Source organism: Castor canadensis, chromosome 5 (assembly GCF_047511655.1).
Source record: "Castor canadensis chromosome 5, mCasCan1.hap1v2, whole genome shotgun sequence".
In the NCBI taxonomy this organism is placed as follows: Eukaryota; Metazoa; Chordata; class Mammalia; order Rodentia; family Castoridae; genus Castor; species Castor canadensis.
Genome location: NC_133390.1, coordinates 107,874,221 through 107,890,054, shown reverse-complemented (window position 1 = coordinate 107,890,054; position 15,834 = coordinate 107,874,221). Strand labels below are relative to the sequence as shown.

The 15,834-nt window shown below is 38.2% G+C and overlaps 1 protein-coding gene across 1 annotated transcript in view; it reads left to right on the top strand.

The window, feature by feature from the left end:
- Positions 1–15,834, top strand: part of Ppm1l (protein phosphatase, Mg2+/Mn2+ dependent 1L) — a 270,446-nt gene that overhangs the window by 146,001 nt on the left and 108,611 nt on the right. The gene's annotated exons all lie outside the window — the stretch shown is intronic.

Here is a 15,834-nt window from a genome sequence, read left to right as displayed (position 1 = left end):
TGCCATAAGGGTGGTTCTATATCTACCTGCTCTTTTCCTCCTTTGCTCTGGCTTCTTATCTTCTGTTGATTCATATCACACCCAGTTGAATCTCTCCCCTTCTGGAGGAGGGATTCATCATTTCTGAACCTTAATAGTTTGTACCTGTACCATGCATTTTAAGGCTTGATTAGAATCTATAATTTGAGAAATAAAGGTTATAGTAATCTAGCCAGCCCTTGTTTGAAGATGACAGGAGTAAGAAGATTGCTGTGTTTGAGATAAAAGTGCTAATAAATCACAGATCTGGAACCAGAACTCCTTGGGCAGGCCTCTTTGCATGGCATAATTGCTTTCTGTTGTTTCATTTTAATTATCTATCTTCATACCAATTTTAAGGTCTCTGAAGACAAGAACCTTGAGCTCTCCCCATAACAACTACACAGTGCTGAATACATACTAGGGTCACAAAAGTACCTACTGAATTAACTTTCGAGCAAAAGAATTCTGCTAGCTGTGCTGTCTATGGCTCCCTTCAACCAGATAGAGAGATTTTTATTAATTTGAGAAACTCCTTTTTGGGTTCTGCTATGAGTGTGCTATGCCAGGGGTAGTTGTGAGTAGTCAAGGTACTAATGTCATAGGACCGCACTGTGACCCAAGTAGATGGTTGTTGTGACAGCATTCTTCTGTACCTTTCTGACTTGCTTGAATTATTGGATATACAGAGCCTGAGTTGATAGAGGAACTTCTTTAAGAGGCAAGGCACTTGTGCTTGTTTTATGTCAAGTATATTCCAAGGAGCTCTTATAGCCCTATAAATAATCATTGATCTTCCCAGGATATCTCATGGCACATATTATTTCTGTTTTGCACATGAATCAAGAAAGCCAGAATTGTTAGGTTTTCTACGTAGGGCAAATGGGTTGATAATGTGCAAATAGATGCTCTAAAGAATACTGGGACATGAGCCCTTTTTCTCTATCTTTGCCTCTGCCAGATGTGTGTATAAGGAACATCTCAGGACTGAAAGTAGAGATAAAATACAAAACCCCAAACCTGTGTTTCTTTAATATACTAATATCAGCAAAGGCCCATAATCAAAGCTGAGCTGTTATCTCTTCTAACCAGAAGCTTCCTCAAAAAGTATAGTTGGAAAAGCAAAGTAATTTCCAGTGGTGTCTTTGAAGTTGTCTGGTATCACATGGTGAGTATATAATACGTATTGTGGCTATTTGAAAATAGAGAGTAATCATAAAGTTATAATGTAAAGGAACAGTTTTGGTAACTACATTTAGGACTAAAAATAACCTATGTAAAATTTTTGTTTTACTTTACAGCTGCGTCTGTATTCTGATGCTGATGAATTTTCTTTTTAAATTACAGACTTACACGTGTTGGTAGTGAAACTTGTTTGGTATGTGATTTTTATACCATGAAATTTCTGATTTTTTCAACATCTGTCATTTCCATTGTGTATGTTACCGATTAGCATGTCTATAAGAAAAGTCTCTGTCTCCTCCTGTAACTGATCAAATGAAACTGCTCACAATGGTTAGTTTTAACTGGTGACTATATGTATTTATTATGTAAGTTTTTCTACTATTAGAGGAGGGTAGGTCAGGCAGTTGCCAAGTAGTTCAGTGAATTTATTTGATTTTGGGACTCCTAGATGAGAAATACTATAAGGGAAGAGTAACTGTCACATAATAGGTAGTAAGTATTTAGTAAATATGTATTGGATGAATTAAATAACTGGAAGAAGGAATAATCCAGATAATACCACAAACCCTGGAGGAAACTAGTTAGTGACCTATTTTAGAATCAGGACATTACAGGTAAAAGTGACGTTAGAGGTCACTTAATGTAGTTTGTCATTGGGAGGTATCAAGTGAATTAGGTCTATTTGATCTAGAAAATCTTTTCAAAGAGAGATTTGGAGTATTGGACAGAATACCAGAAGATTAGGGCTCTATAGCTAGCTAGTCACTTGCTTTTTATATGACCTTGAATATGTTACTCTAAAGTACAAATAAAATGAAATGATGGATATAAAATTGTGGGGTTTGCCTATTATATCTGCTTGGCACATCTCTTTCACTTCTAGCCACAGACCACACAACCATCCTGAACACGGCATAGGTGCTGGTACCTCACCCCATCTGAGCACAGTGATTGGTCCAGGATATGGGGCTGTGATTGAAGCAGGGCCAATTAGAGTCTTTCTGTGGTATTCTTCAAACCAAACCTGGTAAGGTCTATTCTCTGGATGGGATTAATTTGAGGATCTGAACTTGGACCTGTGAGTAGCCAATCCCTACCATTCAGTGTTGGAGAGCATAAAATGACATACAAAGACTAGCAGTACTATGTTCAAATGTTTGTGCCCTCTCCAAAATTTAAGTTGAAACTTAATCCCCAATGCAACAGTTGTAAGATGTGGGACCTTTAGAAGGTAATTAAGTCATGAGGGCAGTGACCTTTTGAAAGAGTGATGGAAAACAGATAGGTCCATTGTGCCCTCTGCCACTTCTGCCATGTGAAGTCATCTAGGTGATGCTACCTGCCTATAATGAATAGGCTTTGATCTTAGAATTTTCCTCCTTTAGAACTTCACCATTATTAATAGGTTTATTTGTATATCTCTTCATCCCTAGTACAGTCCATCCCCTGTCATCTGAGACTTCCTGGTGCACCAATTAGGATCATTATCTGGATTGCTCTACCCAAGCCTTTTGGATAGTATTTCTTGGATTTCTGGCTGCCACTAAATCAAGGAGATCTGCTATTTTTTCTCCAACTGTGCAGCAGTAGGAGAGAAGGATTTGTTATTTTTACAAGTCAGACCAAAGGTTAAAATTATTTTATTAAATTCCTCAGTTAAGTAGCCAGGGTCCTTAATTGATTTTGCAATTTCCAAAATCAAACATAGAGAAAGGGACAGGTACCTGGATGGGGGTCCTACTCCCATCACCCACAGAAACCTCTTATAAGGGAATGGGGGAGTCTGGCTAGTATTAGCCCCATTCCTGGTACTAACTGGGCTAGCTCCCTCTGGCAAGGAGGATATAAAATGGAGCAAAAAGATGAAGAAGTGGAGGTCATGTAATCCCAAGTTCCCCTGGGTTTTAGTTAGACTGGGAGAGTGCTAAAGACTAGGGCTGATTCTCTTGCCAGAGAATGGGAAGAAGGTGTTGAAGATGTAGAAATTGGGGGTGAAGTTTCCCTCCAACCCTGTGGAGTCCCAGAGGACTGACTTGCTTTAGAGGACAGTCTTCGTTTTCTGTTCTTCCAGGGAGAGGGGATTAAGAATGGGATCATCAAGTATATCTGTTTCCTGAGCCTGAGTTGGAAAGGGTGCACAGATTTGGCAGTCCTTTCTTAAGTCCTTATCTTGGTATGGTGCCATAAACTTTGGACAGAAGGAACATCACTCCATTTGTCCTACCTTTCACAAATCAAATCCAATTGTAAAATGGTATTGTAACTTAGGGAACCATTTTCAGGCTATTCTTGATCTCCCAGCAGCTTGTATTGTGGCCAAGCCAGGTTGCAAAGGAAAAAAAAAAAAAAACCAATCTTTTTTCCTCTTTAGCTCATAATCCTTAAAATTATCCGAGTTGCTTAACAGATAGCCTAGAGACAAGTCCTTTAGTATGCTCTGAGAAACTTACATGTGTACAAGGAATAGAGTTTAGGATGAAAATCAAAGTCATGTGCTATCTCAAGGAGTTCGTCTGCCAGAAAGGTCTACCTTGTGGACTATGGGTATAGACCCATGGTTGAATTTGGAATTCATGAGCAGTGTGTAGATTTCCTCTCCTAATCTGTTGCCAGTGGCCCCTCTTTGCAAGATTGGTTAAGAGGGCTTCTACAGCATACCAACAAAGTGATGGGGGTTAGTCTTCTTTGAACTTTGGCCACATAGACTAGTTCTAAGAGGTTCTCATATGGAGCAGTTGTGAACTTCTATGGAGATTTCTTATGCTTTGGTCTCCCCATGGTCAGTCAGGTGTTTTAGCAAACAAGAAAAATTCACAGGATGGTTGGGGGTGGGAGATTGTCCTGGTAGAGTATGGATTATGCCCTGTCACAAAAATAATAGGAGAAAGGGCAGTAGAAATTAGACAGATGCAAAAGGTGAAGATAAAGCTTTAGGTGAGGAGTCTAGGTCAGGAGTAAATGAGTGAAGAAAGTACTTCCTTCCCAGGCCCAGTGAAGGAGAGGCAGGAAAAGGTTCCTTTGAGCCAACTCTTTGTAGCCAGAGAATGCAATTTAGTCCACTTAGAAAACAAAGTTAGAGTATCAGTCAGTTATCTATTTCCAAGTGAAGAGTAATGATCTGACAGTGTGAGGGAGAGATTAGCAACACAGCCTTGTAGGCAAGTGTGTGTTGGGACAATGAGGAAGGATGCACCTAAGGGAACAGATGAATCAAGAGAGATTTTTAGGAGAGGTCACCTGGTGACATCAGAGGGGTCTTATTAGGGCTTCACCAGGAACACAGAATCACAGACATAGGATCCATGGTGTGTGACAAGACAGGAAAGATACCACCTTTCTAAGAAAACTAAGAAGTCTGTAAAGCCTGGACCACTGACTGAGCAAATAAAACTTACTCTAGGATAAGTTTAGAGGGGTTCCCTATCAGCTCTAGTACATAGAGCAACTAGAATAGACTCTTTTGGGTGGCAGAAAGACCTGCTCTTTTTCTTCTTTTGATGTGGTCTCAACCAAGGTCTTTGGTGTTCAGTGCTCTGGGGACTAGTCTGGCATCCCAAACACTTGTTCCAAGCAAGAGCACTGTGCTAGGGTCCTGGAGAGGATCTTAATCAAGGATCTATCACTCTTCACCAACTTTCAAGAAGGGAGCAATTAACCAAGAAAATCAGTCATCAAGGTGAGAGTTCTTCCTCTTCTGTGCTCATCACCAACTCTTCCAATCTTGTGTCCAACAAAGTTATTTAAGCCCTGCGTTGGGTGCCAAGAATCTGTGAGTGGCCAAGTGGGTCTTTTGTCTCATGTAGGACAAAAATCAAACATGGGAGAGATTTGAAGCAAAAAACCTGAAAGTTTATTGCAGAGAGGAAGTACAACAGGTGACTCCACACAGAGCACTCTGGGTTAAAAGTCAGGAGAGAGTAGGCTAACCCAAAGGTAGAGTAGCAGATGGGATCAGTTTATAGCCCCTTGCAGGCTTGTTCTGCCCTATTTGTAGAGGAGAGATGAAGGTCAGACATGAACAGTTACTTTTCATGCTTTATACATCACATGTCTATTAGCATCTTAAATACTATCCAGTGGTGTGTGTTTTATGCTGATAATGAAACAAAGTATTATTTGGCTTGGAGTCTTATATGCACATGCTAACTTAAGCTGAGCCCTGGGCTCTCCTTAAATTGAACGAGGGCACAGGTGTGCAGGACCTAAAACATTGTTTTTCATACCTCAGCAAACTGATGATTGCCACATCTGTAGTCTAACAGGTTGGGTTAGGACAGGTGTGCTTTGTGTTTTCATGGTTCTGCCCTCCTCAGGCCCATGTGTCCTATCTATCCTTCCTTCCTGTTGGAAAAGTTCTTCCCTACCCCAGGATGAAAACTTGGGGAGTCCTAAGGCTTTTTTTTTTTCATCATTTTAGCTGATATGCTGGATTCCAGTAACTTTTAAGTTGTAAATAGTTAGAATAGAACAATCAGTTTCATTAGGAAAACTTCAAACCTGTAGTTAAATCTCCCTACTTCCCTTCTTCAGCTAAGGCCTTTGCCACTTGGAAACCCTACCTTAAATTTCCACTTGATAGCAGTACTTTCTGATCCTGCCAGAGTCTGTGTTGGGAAAGAGGGAGAGGAAAAGAAAGGGCCAGAAAAGTGCTTACTTGAGTGACACATGGCTTCATGCTCTGCAGGTCTCATGATTAAAGTGACTCTGTTCTGGTGACTTGTATGAGTTGTTCACATGTTTGCCTTCTTTATTTCATTTCCTGATAATGTAATGATGTATTTTCCTTGCCTCTTGGTTTTGAACAGTTTGTTCCATAAAGACTCCATGGAGGTGCTTTCACCCCTCTAGGCAGGATCTCTTGGGCAGGATCTGAGAGGCATCAGGACAGTCCCTCCCCTGTGGCCCACATCTGCCCACTGGAGCTTGTCCTGCTGGAGATTCTGTACAGACAGGACAGTCCAGTCCAGTCACTGCACCTTCCACCTCTTCTTTAGCCCTTGTTTGCTGAGCTTTACCAGTCTGGAGTCACATACATATCCATCGTGTTCTCCTAAGTGTAGGGGCACATGCCAGCCTTCCGGAATGATCCTTAGAAGCCCTCTCTTCTGACTTGCCACATCTCCTTCACCCTTCCCTCTGTGTTACACAACACTCTGCTTCCCCAGGAAACCTTTCTCAAACACTCCCCTTTAATGTCCATACTTTTGACTGATTTTAAATGTGGGCTAGGGCTCTTTAGACCACACAGTGGGTGGTAAAATGCTTCATTTACAAATGTGCATGTGTGACTGGAACCTCAAGTTGGAATTTCATGACCATATCTTGATACCTCAGTTGACATTTCCAATTTAACAGACCTTTAAAAGAAGTGCTTTATGAATGTAAACTGCTACACAAATGTAGGGAATTAGGCCCTTTTGTTCTGAAGAGGTACAAGAACCGAATGGAGAGAGAACAGCAAATAAAATGTAGCTGTACTTCATGAAGCAGAGAGACATTGCAAGAGATTTGTGTAGGCTCATGTGGATGAGTTTGTTTTGTGTCTAGTTAATGCATTCTTTATTACTTAGTTAAGGTAGAAATGTCAATAATACACAGCTTCCAATTTGTGCTGCTCTCCTAACTGAATGTGTAACTGGCTATAATTGAGGCAGTAGGGGACAAACATTTGAAATGAAGAATGACGGTTACCCAGGGAGGGAACATTTCTTTTTCCTTTGGTGTAGGCAGCCTGCAGTTGGAAAGAGACACACCATGTTCACACACTCGAAGTAGTTTTTTATGGTTGTGGTTCTTAGCCGTGTGTACAAACGAACAGGATATGTCCATCCTGAAAGAAATAAGTATTTCACTCAAGAGTTAGAGAATTGACAGAATAAAGGAGAAATCAGATGGGAAGCTACACTCATCACCTGGAATGCACACATCCTCATTCACTTCTGCTGTTCATTCAACAATTGTTTACTGCACACCTGCTTTGCCAGGTACCAAGCTAGCCACTAGGTATATAGTGGTGAGTTAAAGAGAGCTTTCCATCTCTTGGGAGAAACAGCCATCAAACATTCAAGTGCCCAATTGTGAGTTGTGTTAAATGACCAGAAGGAAAGGAGCAGGATGGGGGAGGGCAGAGATCATCTGACTTAGTTTTGTCTCTAAGGGGAAGGCATTCTTGCTAGTGAAGTTAAAAAAGGGTGGGGCCCATCGTTTGTCCAGGTTTGTAGTTCGCATGTATTCCCAATTAAATACCATTGGTCAGTCTCTAAATGAAGTATTACCTTTGATTGGGTCACAGTATTTTCCTAAAAGCTTATCTTATTTTCAGATGGTACTTCATCTTTTCCTCAGGTAAAGCTTAGAATTTGTTTAAAAAGAGTTCCTTTGGGAAATATCACTGTTTTTTGGAAAAAAAAAATTTGTGTATAGTATTTTCTCTGAAGTGGTCAGTTCTGCACTCTCAGAGCTTCTTGTCCAAACCCAAAAAGTTCTTGCAGAGTCATTCTTCAGTTTTTTGCTCTTTTTTTATTCTTGTGGTCAATCTTTTTGTTTATTTATTCTATTTCAAGGCAAAGATCCAAGGAGGATCCTTCTGGAGGGGTGAGAAAAGCATTTTTGATGAGTAATAATATCCCTAAAGGACTACTAAGGATGTTTTCTCCAAAACAAATTACCTAACATTTTCATCTAGGAAGCAAGAGAGGTAATATGGCTATGAGCACATTGTGAATATACGATAACTTGGCTTGATTACAATGGGATGAGTTGGGGGAAACCTGTATTCCCACTTGTTATAATACTTGTTTAAATTGTGTTCTACAAGGAATCTTTGATATCTGTTCAAGCTATCAGTTTTAAGTCTCATTTTGATAAAATTATTTCTTGAGTGCTGCATGACATAGGAGAAGTGGCACTGCACAGTGCACTGAGAACCTTTTTGCTGCTGTGTCCATCCTTGGGCGAATCATTTTATGGCTAGTTCCCATAGCTATAAAAAGAGAAGAGTGGTGATAATTCCAGCCTCACTGGTTCTCAGGATTGTTGGGAGGGTAAATAAAGTAACCTTATAAAATTAAGACTTTTAAAATGATAAGAAAACTCTTCACATTTGGTAAATGGCGATTACCATTTGAGTTCGATAATTGTGACTGATCTTACTCTATTAAACTGTTCTCCCATATTCATTTATCGTTAGGCTAAGATTCATGACATCTTAACCTATGCATCTGGATAGATAAAGGTTTTATGACATGACTCTCACTAATGCAAATATTCAGGCCATGATATGTATTAGAATCAAAATGTGTCTTTTTAAGCAGGAGAGACCTGAGTTTGAATTTCAGCTTCATTATTTACTGCTATGTGACCATGGAGGAATTACATTTTTTTTGTTGTTGTTGTTGTTCTTCAGTTTCCTTATCTGTGAAATGGCTGTGAAGATAAAATGATAAAAATATGAAAATGATTACCCCACTGCTGGATGTTTTAGTAGACTTTTAGTAAGTGCTAGTTCTCTTCCTCTTAAAACAGACAGAATGGAACCTAGTATTTTCCTTATGAAAGATCTATTAGGAGTTATGATTAATTCAAATTCAGTTTCTATTCAAATTTTGCTACCATTAAGAAAGTGAGGCATATCTTATTTTCTAATAAAGTTCTAGCCTTTGTAATTTAGTCTTTGTATTATGTACCACTTTTTACAGGAAATTGAATACAGCTAGTTCTTTATAGATATATGAAAGGAAGCAATGTATTGTTTTTATTTTATTATAATTTGAAATGGTATAACTTGGCTAAGTGATTTTTTTATATTTATGTGGGACTTATATCTACCTATTTCTAGAAAAAAAATAGATTAATTATAAAACTAAGCCCAGTAAGAATCAAGAAAACTGAAAATGAAATTGAAACAAAAGTAAAGTAAGCACATATGTATTTTCAGACACTAGACAGTAAGTGACATAAAACACCTTCAAGGAAGGGAGAGCAAGTGCTCTTCCTGTTTGCTGCATTTCTTATTGTTCAGCCATCATTTTTCATTATCCCTCTTAGTATCTCCCATCTCCCTCTCTTCCTTGCCCCCTTATTGTTTAGGGGAATGGGAAACATGGAAGCTTGATAGGTTCGTGGAAAATGAGCCACAGCTGACCATGAATTTGCAGTACACAAATAGGAAATGAACATTCTTTTTGTTGTTTTGACAGTTTTTCCTGAATTAAAAGCTTCAGACAGCACAATCTGCAAATGTGTTGTCTGTTGCCTGGGATGTAACCTAACTTTCTCTCTTTCTCTGAAATGATCCTGGGCCAGGAGCCGTGGAACAAATGACTTCAGCCAATGTGATTACATTAAAAAGGATTTTGATGCACTTTTTGTTTATGGATTTAAAATGACTGAATTTCTCTTTAACCAAAGTGCCTCTTGAGGAATGTGTTTAATGGAGGTTTTTGCTATTATGGCTCACTCAACCTAATAGTGTAATTACCATATGTCATTAATCCTGTCCCTACAGGGGATTTGTCTTTTTTTTCCCCTTTTAATGCTAGAGGGTAACAAGAGCAAATGTTTTCAACTTCAGCACATTTTTCATTTTAAATGTAAGTTGACAAGTTGATATAAAAAATAAGAAATCTAGATGACCTATGTTTTAAAAAGTAGAAACCATTAAGCTGTGTTCAAAACTTCTGCCTTGTGGCGTCCCTCTCCTGAGCTGGTGTTTATGTAAAGCAACTTCTTGCTGCATCTTTTATTTTTAGACTTGATTTTTTTGTGGGTTACATTTTTGCCTGCTCTGCTCCTCCTCATTCCAGATACTGTTTTGGTAGGTTTCCTGCTGTGACGAAAGTCAAAAGACTGGAAAGGGGGGAAGGTTAACATTTCAGTGGATAATTTATTTAGGAGATTACACCTGCAGTTTATCCTTTCCCCCTCTTCTCTGGAAGAAAGAGATGGTACAATCTCTTGTTCTTTCTCTTTCCTTCTTTCCATCCAACACTATGTTTTTATAAAAGTGATACATATTTATTATAGAAATCCTAAAAATAACAAAAACTTAAAGAAGAAAAAATTATCACGTAAGTCTTTTGCCCTTAGAAACCCACTGTCAACAGTGGTTTTATTACTGGTTTTGTATGTATGTGGGTTCATGCTATAGGACAACCTGGTAAACTTCCCAGTATACTGTAAATATTTCACATCGTTAAAACTTATCTTCTCTTTTAATGGCTGTCATATAAATGTATCGAGATAGGAACAACACATTATTATCTGGAAGTCCAAACCCTTTTTGTCTGGAAACCCTGTAGATAAGTCACAGTCCAGACACCAGTGAAGACCTGTGCTTTGATGGCCAAAGGGTGAGCTGCCCCGCCCTGCAGTGATCTTTAGAACCCTGGAGAGGGTCTGCACTGCTTCCCTTTGGCTTTTTCCTGCCTAGCCTTTTGCCTTCTTTCCTTGGTGATGGAGAAACACCTTGGGAGATGCTGTCTAAGCTCCCATTGCTCAAAGAGGATGAGAAAATTGACATAGAGTTTCTTTTTTCTTTAAAACTATGAGAATAGTTAGTCTTCAAGGACTGTTCAACTCCTTTTAATGATAAATAATGACTCCTCTGAACTTTTTATTGGTAATCATTTAATTCTCTCTTTCTGTAGGATGTAGTTTAGGTTCTAATCTTAGTGGAATCTCCACTCCAGCTCTGTCTCTTTTAAACAGGCTGTGTGATTTGCAACAGCCTGGGTAAACCTTCTGGAGGGGAGGAGGTTAAGAGAGAGACTGGTGCATATATCTGTGTGTGTATCTAAATGCTTCTTTTTTATATTTGGTTTGTTGTTGTTGAAAAGGGTCTTCCATCAGTTAGAGTTTGCTGGGCCAGAAATGCTGCAGTGCAGTGGAGTTGTTGGAAAATGCAAAGACAGCGTCTGCTTAGATAATACTGAGCTAGCTCTACTAAACAGTGGCTGCTATAGCTCCCTGTTTGTTTTTCCCAGCTGACTTGCCCTGGGCCCTGAAACTGTGCACCTCAGGAACCTGAGAGGAAAATGGCCTCGGTGATGGAGTCCTAATTGCACCAAATCAAAGCTCATTGAGTCAGCCAGGTCATTAACTCCTTATTTAATTACTAACTGCTCCAGTGCTGGAAAATGTCATCTGGTCCTTGTACTAATTCTGCTCCTAAAGAATGTTATTTTTCCTTTGAATGGTTCTTGCTTTACTGTACTGTAAAAAAACAAAATCAGAAAAACATTCTGACAACTTAGTAAAGCTGGAGGGACCAGCTGCTGTGACCCCAGCTGCCATTGCTCTCCCAGGCCTGCATGGGACGGTGGGAAGGCCCTGCGGAAAAAACACATTTCAAGATTTGGCAATGAGCTAAGTAAGACTCACCTGGGTCAAATCTGTGGCCGGGCTTCAAAGTGAGCCCTTGAACTAAGTGTTTTATCTGTTTCTGTGGGTCTCCCCAACCCCCACCTCCTTTATTACAATTAAGAGTGTTGTGTAGGAAATTGGGCAAGAATTTTTAATTGAATGTCTTGACATTATTTTAATGGTCCAAAATTCATTCAGCCTGTATCAGTCTAATGACACGTGAAGAACTTATGCAGCATCTTTTCAAATCAGCTAAGTGAATATAGTTTCTCGGATGCTTAGTATTCTTTTACTATTCCCAAAGGTGCGGTGTGAAATATGGCGTGGGCATCAGCAAAATTGTTTCCTAACACACTAGATATTCTGCTTCTGCAATTATAAGCATTAGTTAATGGCAGAAGCGTGATAATGCAGAACAGCCCCCAAATGTTCATATTCTAGGTTTATTAGAAGCAGTTGTGAGATTTATGTTTCCTAAATGAACTTAATACACCTAATATTATATTTACTTTTTCGGAAAGCTTAATCATTTTCTCACCATTATAATTATGCTACTGATCATGACCTTTAAAATTACTTTCTTATATTTCTCTTCATTTTGCATAGGTGAAGCCATATATGTATTAATAATGGGTGTTCGATAGCTTAACTGTGAAGTAAAATGAATTTTACTTGAGAAAACCAATATAGTGTAAATTTTGTGTGGGTCAAGTGCATTTCTTTCCTTTCCTAATTTTAGTTTGGGAGAACAGATGAATGGTTCCGAAGAAGTTTAGTCTTTGGCCTAGAGTAAATGCGCAATAAGTGTTAGCACTTATGAATATTTTTATCATACTCACTACAGTGTTTCAATTGATTATTGTACCTCTAGTAGTAGTTGGTTTTGTTTTTGTTTGAAATAATTAAATCTCTGAGTATTTACACAGTCTCATAGAATTAAGTGAATGGTAAACCCTATGAATAATTAACTACCCAGGAGCTAGTAAAATAATTTATATTCATTTCACAGTTATAGCTGAATTAAAGCCCTTCTCACTTATTATCCATTTCATTTAGTAATGAAAGAGTATGAAACCATGTAAGGGAGATCTTTGACACAACAGGAATAAAATGCCTATTGTCTGTTTATAGCATTTCAACACTTAGAACTATTTTAAAAATTCTATGTTCATCTGGGTCTCAAATGCTTTATGCCCCAAAGGACAACCAGTTAGCATAAAGAGTCACTGAGTAGTAGAAACTGTTAAGCTACAACTTCAGGATACTTCCTAAGTGTGTATATTTCAATGTGTAAATTACTGCTCAACATTCCCATAGGTATGATCTATGTTCAATTAAGAGTGTGTGGTTTAAGTTATTTAAATCTTTTAGAGAAGATTGACATCAAGAGTGCTTGACCTGAAATATTAAGTGTCTAAATTGACAAGAGTTCTATACATGAATTTTCCTGCTGCATTCTTCTGTCTTGACTGCTTATTATCACAACATTCTTATAATGCTGAAAATCAGTCACACTAGGTCTCATTTTTTGCTGCCTTATTTAAGGCTCCACAAGAGAATTGCTGTTATTTGATTAATGGATTTGTTCAATGTTGCTAATGTGACAGCAGGAATTTGAAACCATCGATTTCTTAGCTGGTTCTTTTAATTCAGTAATGGTTTCATACTGCCAATTGATAGCTGCTAAGTCACTAAAGTTAATGTAGAGGTTTTGGAGAAAGTTCTGTTCCAATGATACATGAAAAGTGAGCATATTTTTAGCCTTCTGGATAATTAATATGCTTTCTGTTTGTTAGGCTCATATAATTTAACTTTGAGAGATTACCACTTAATATGATAGATGCAAAACAGTCATAAGGACCTGCACACTATTATTTTTCCTCTGCAGTTAATCTTATGGTTAAATTTCAGAAGTTCTATGCTATACAGACTTTACAGATTCTTTATAGCCTGCCTTACGTTACTCATTAGCAATTCTAACACTAGGTAGTATGGTAGAAGAAAATAAATTTCGTCAAATAAAATTTAAGAGGGGGATCTTGAAGATCTTCTAATTCAGTGTTTTCTCTTCAGCTCATTCTCCTGTTTTACAGATGAGAGGACGGAGGACCATGAAGTTAAGGAATGTGTTTAAGTGCACCCACCCTGTCATAGAATTTGACAATTGCTGTGTGACTTCAAACCCAGTTTCCTAGTCTTGTTCAGGACTTCTTCCAGAAGTGGGAATAGCTGAGAACTTTATTGCCCCCATGGTTTACTATGGAATAGAATGAGTCACCCATGAAGCATGCCATGCCTGTTTATTGGATTTTTAAAGCAGATGTAATGGGGAGAGACATTGTTGTCAAAGCAGATTTAAAGTAGGAATCCAAAGGAAGCGATGGCAGGGCTCTGTAACTAAGTATAAAAATAACATGCATTTTAAAGACTCATAATGAGGAATAAATAATATATTTAAGTGCTTAGTCTAGTGTTCATCATGTAGAAAGTTTTCAGTAAATATTAGCTGTTGCTAATTATTATCATAGAATTAAAATTCCTAAATAGCCTTACCTAATCGTTGCTTGCTGTTAGTTCATCTTCTACCATTTCCTCCACCTTCCCCTCTTTCTCTGAATGCACACACACGCACACACACACACACACACACACACAGTTGACTCTAGCCCCATAACCCTTCTACTCTGCAACCCAATTTTTGCCTCAGACACAGCTTTATTCATACCTGTGTGTCTTTGTGTGGACTGCACTCTCTGCCTAGATCATTACCAGGTTGTGTTAGTCAGTTTTTCATTGCTGTGACAAACTATCTGAGATAAATAACATAAGGGAGGAAAGATTTGTTTTGCCTCACAGTTTCCGAGGTTTCAGTCCATAGATAGCTGGCTCCATTGCTTTGGGTGTGAAATGAGGAGAACATCACAGCACAGGAGCAAATGATGGAATAGACTGCTCACCTCATGATGGCCAGGAAGCAGAGAGACACAGGAAGGGATGGGGGACAAGGTACATCCTTCAAAGACACACCCACACAAGACCTACTTCCTCCAACCAGGTCCTACCTCTTGATAGTCCATTCAGCTCTGAACTCATCCATGGGTTAACCCATTGATCTGTCGTGATCCAATAAAAAATTGATGATTTCATACACCAGGTGGGAACCAAGCCTTCAACACATGAGCTTTTAGGGACACTTTGTGCCCAAACCACAACACCAGCCTGTTGTTCTACTCAGCAAACTCCTTTCATCCCTCAAGATTTGACTCATGTATCTCTTCGGATATGGTGTTTCCAAGACTTCTAAATTAGAGAATTTACTGTACTCTTTTGTAGTTATCTGTTTACAAGTTATCTGCTTCTTTAAATTACAAGCTCTTTGAGGGCAAGGGCTCTTAGTCTTAGTTCTTTGTATTCAACATAATGCTTGGATCATCATAAACACTCAATACAAGTGGAAAGAATGAATACTTGAATGAATTATGAGGCTTGCTTTATGACGTAGTTCAGCCAGCCCTCTGCTTTTCACACTTGTGGATTTTTGTCAATTTCTGGTTTAATCAACAAGAGGACAACCATCTCCTTTTATTCAGTTTCCCTCAAATACCATAGAAGTTAAACATTTCGTTTGATTCAATGATGCCATCTGGTGGACAAAGGTATAACTATAGGTACATGGTTAAAAACCATGTGGAAATTAAGATTATAACTGCTTCTCAATGTGGAAGTTTCCACAGATTCTTGGTAGATTCCAGAATCATACTCAAGAAAAAAACTGGTAATTGCTGCTTCATTCTTTTATGTTTATTTCAACATAAAATTTTAAGTAGTTGGTCAATTATGAATAATGTTAAAAACATTAATATAACCAATAAGATACATGCTATTAAACATTGCTTTCTTGTTAGTGTAATTTATATGATCTAAGACAAACTGATTAAAATTTTATAAATAGAATTTTTAAAATGTTTTTATTACACTGAAGATTTTCAATTCATTCATCACCAGACATTTACTGAACACCTATCAAATGCCTCATTTGTTCAAAGTGATAAAGAACCAGAGATGAAAAATACAGTATCAGTCTTGTTCCAAATTATGAATATTTAAGAGACAAAACATATGAACTACATTTAGATTTTTGTAAGAATTTCTTAGTTCATTAACTATTCATATAAATTATAAACATCACATATAGAAACTTAGCACTTTTTTTCAAGCAATTTTGATGGATTTTCTTAAAGTATATGAATTCAAAGGGAAAGTCTTAAT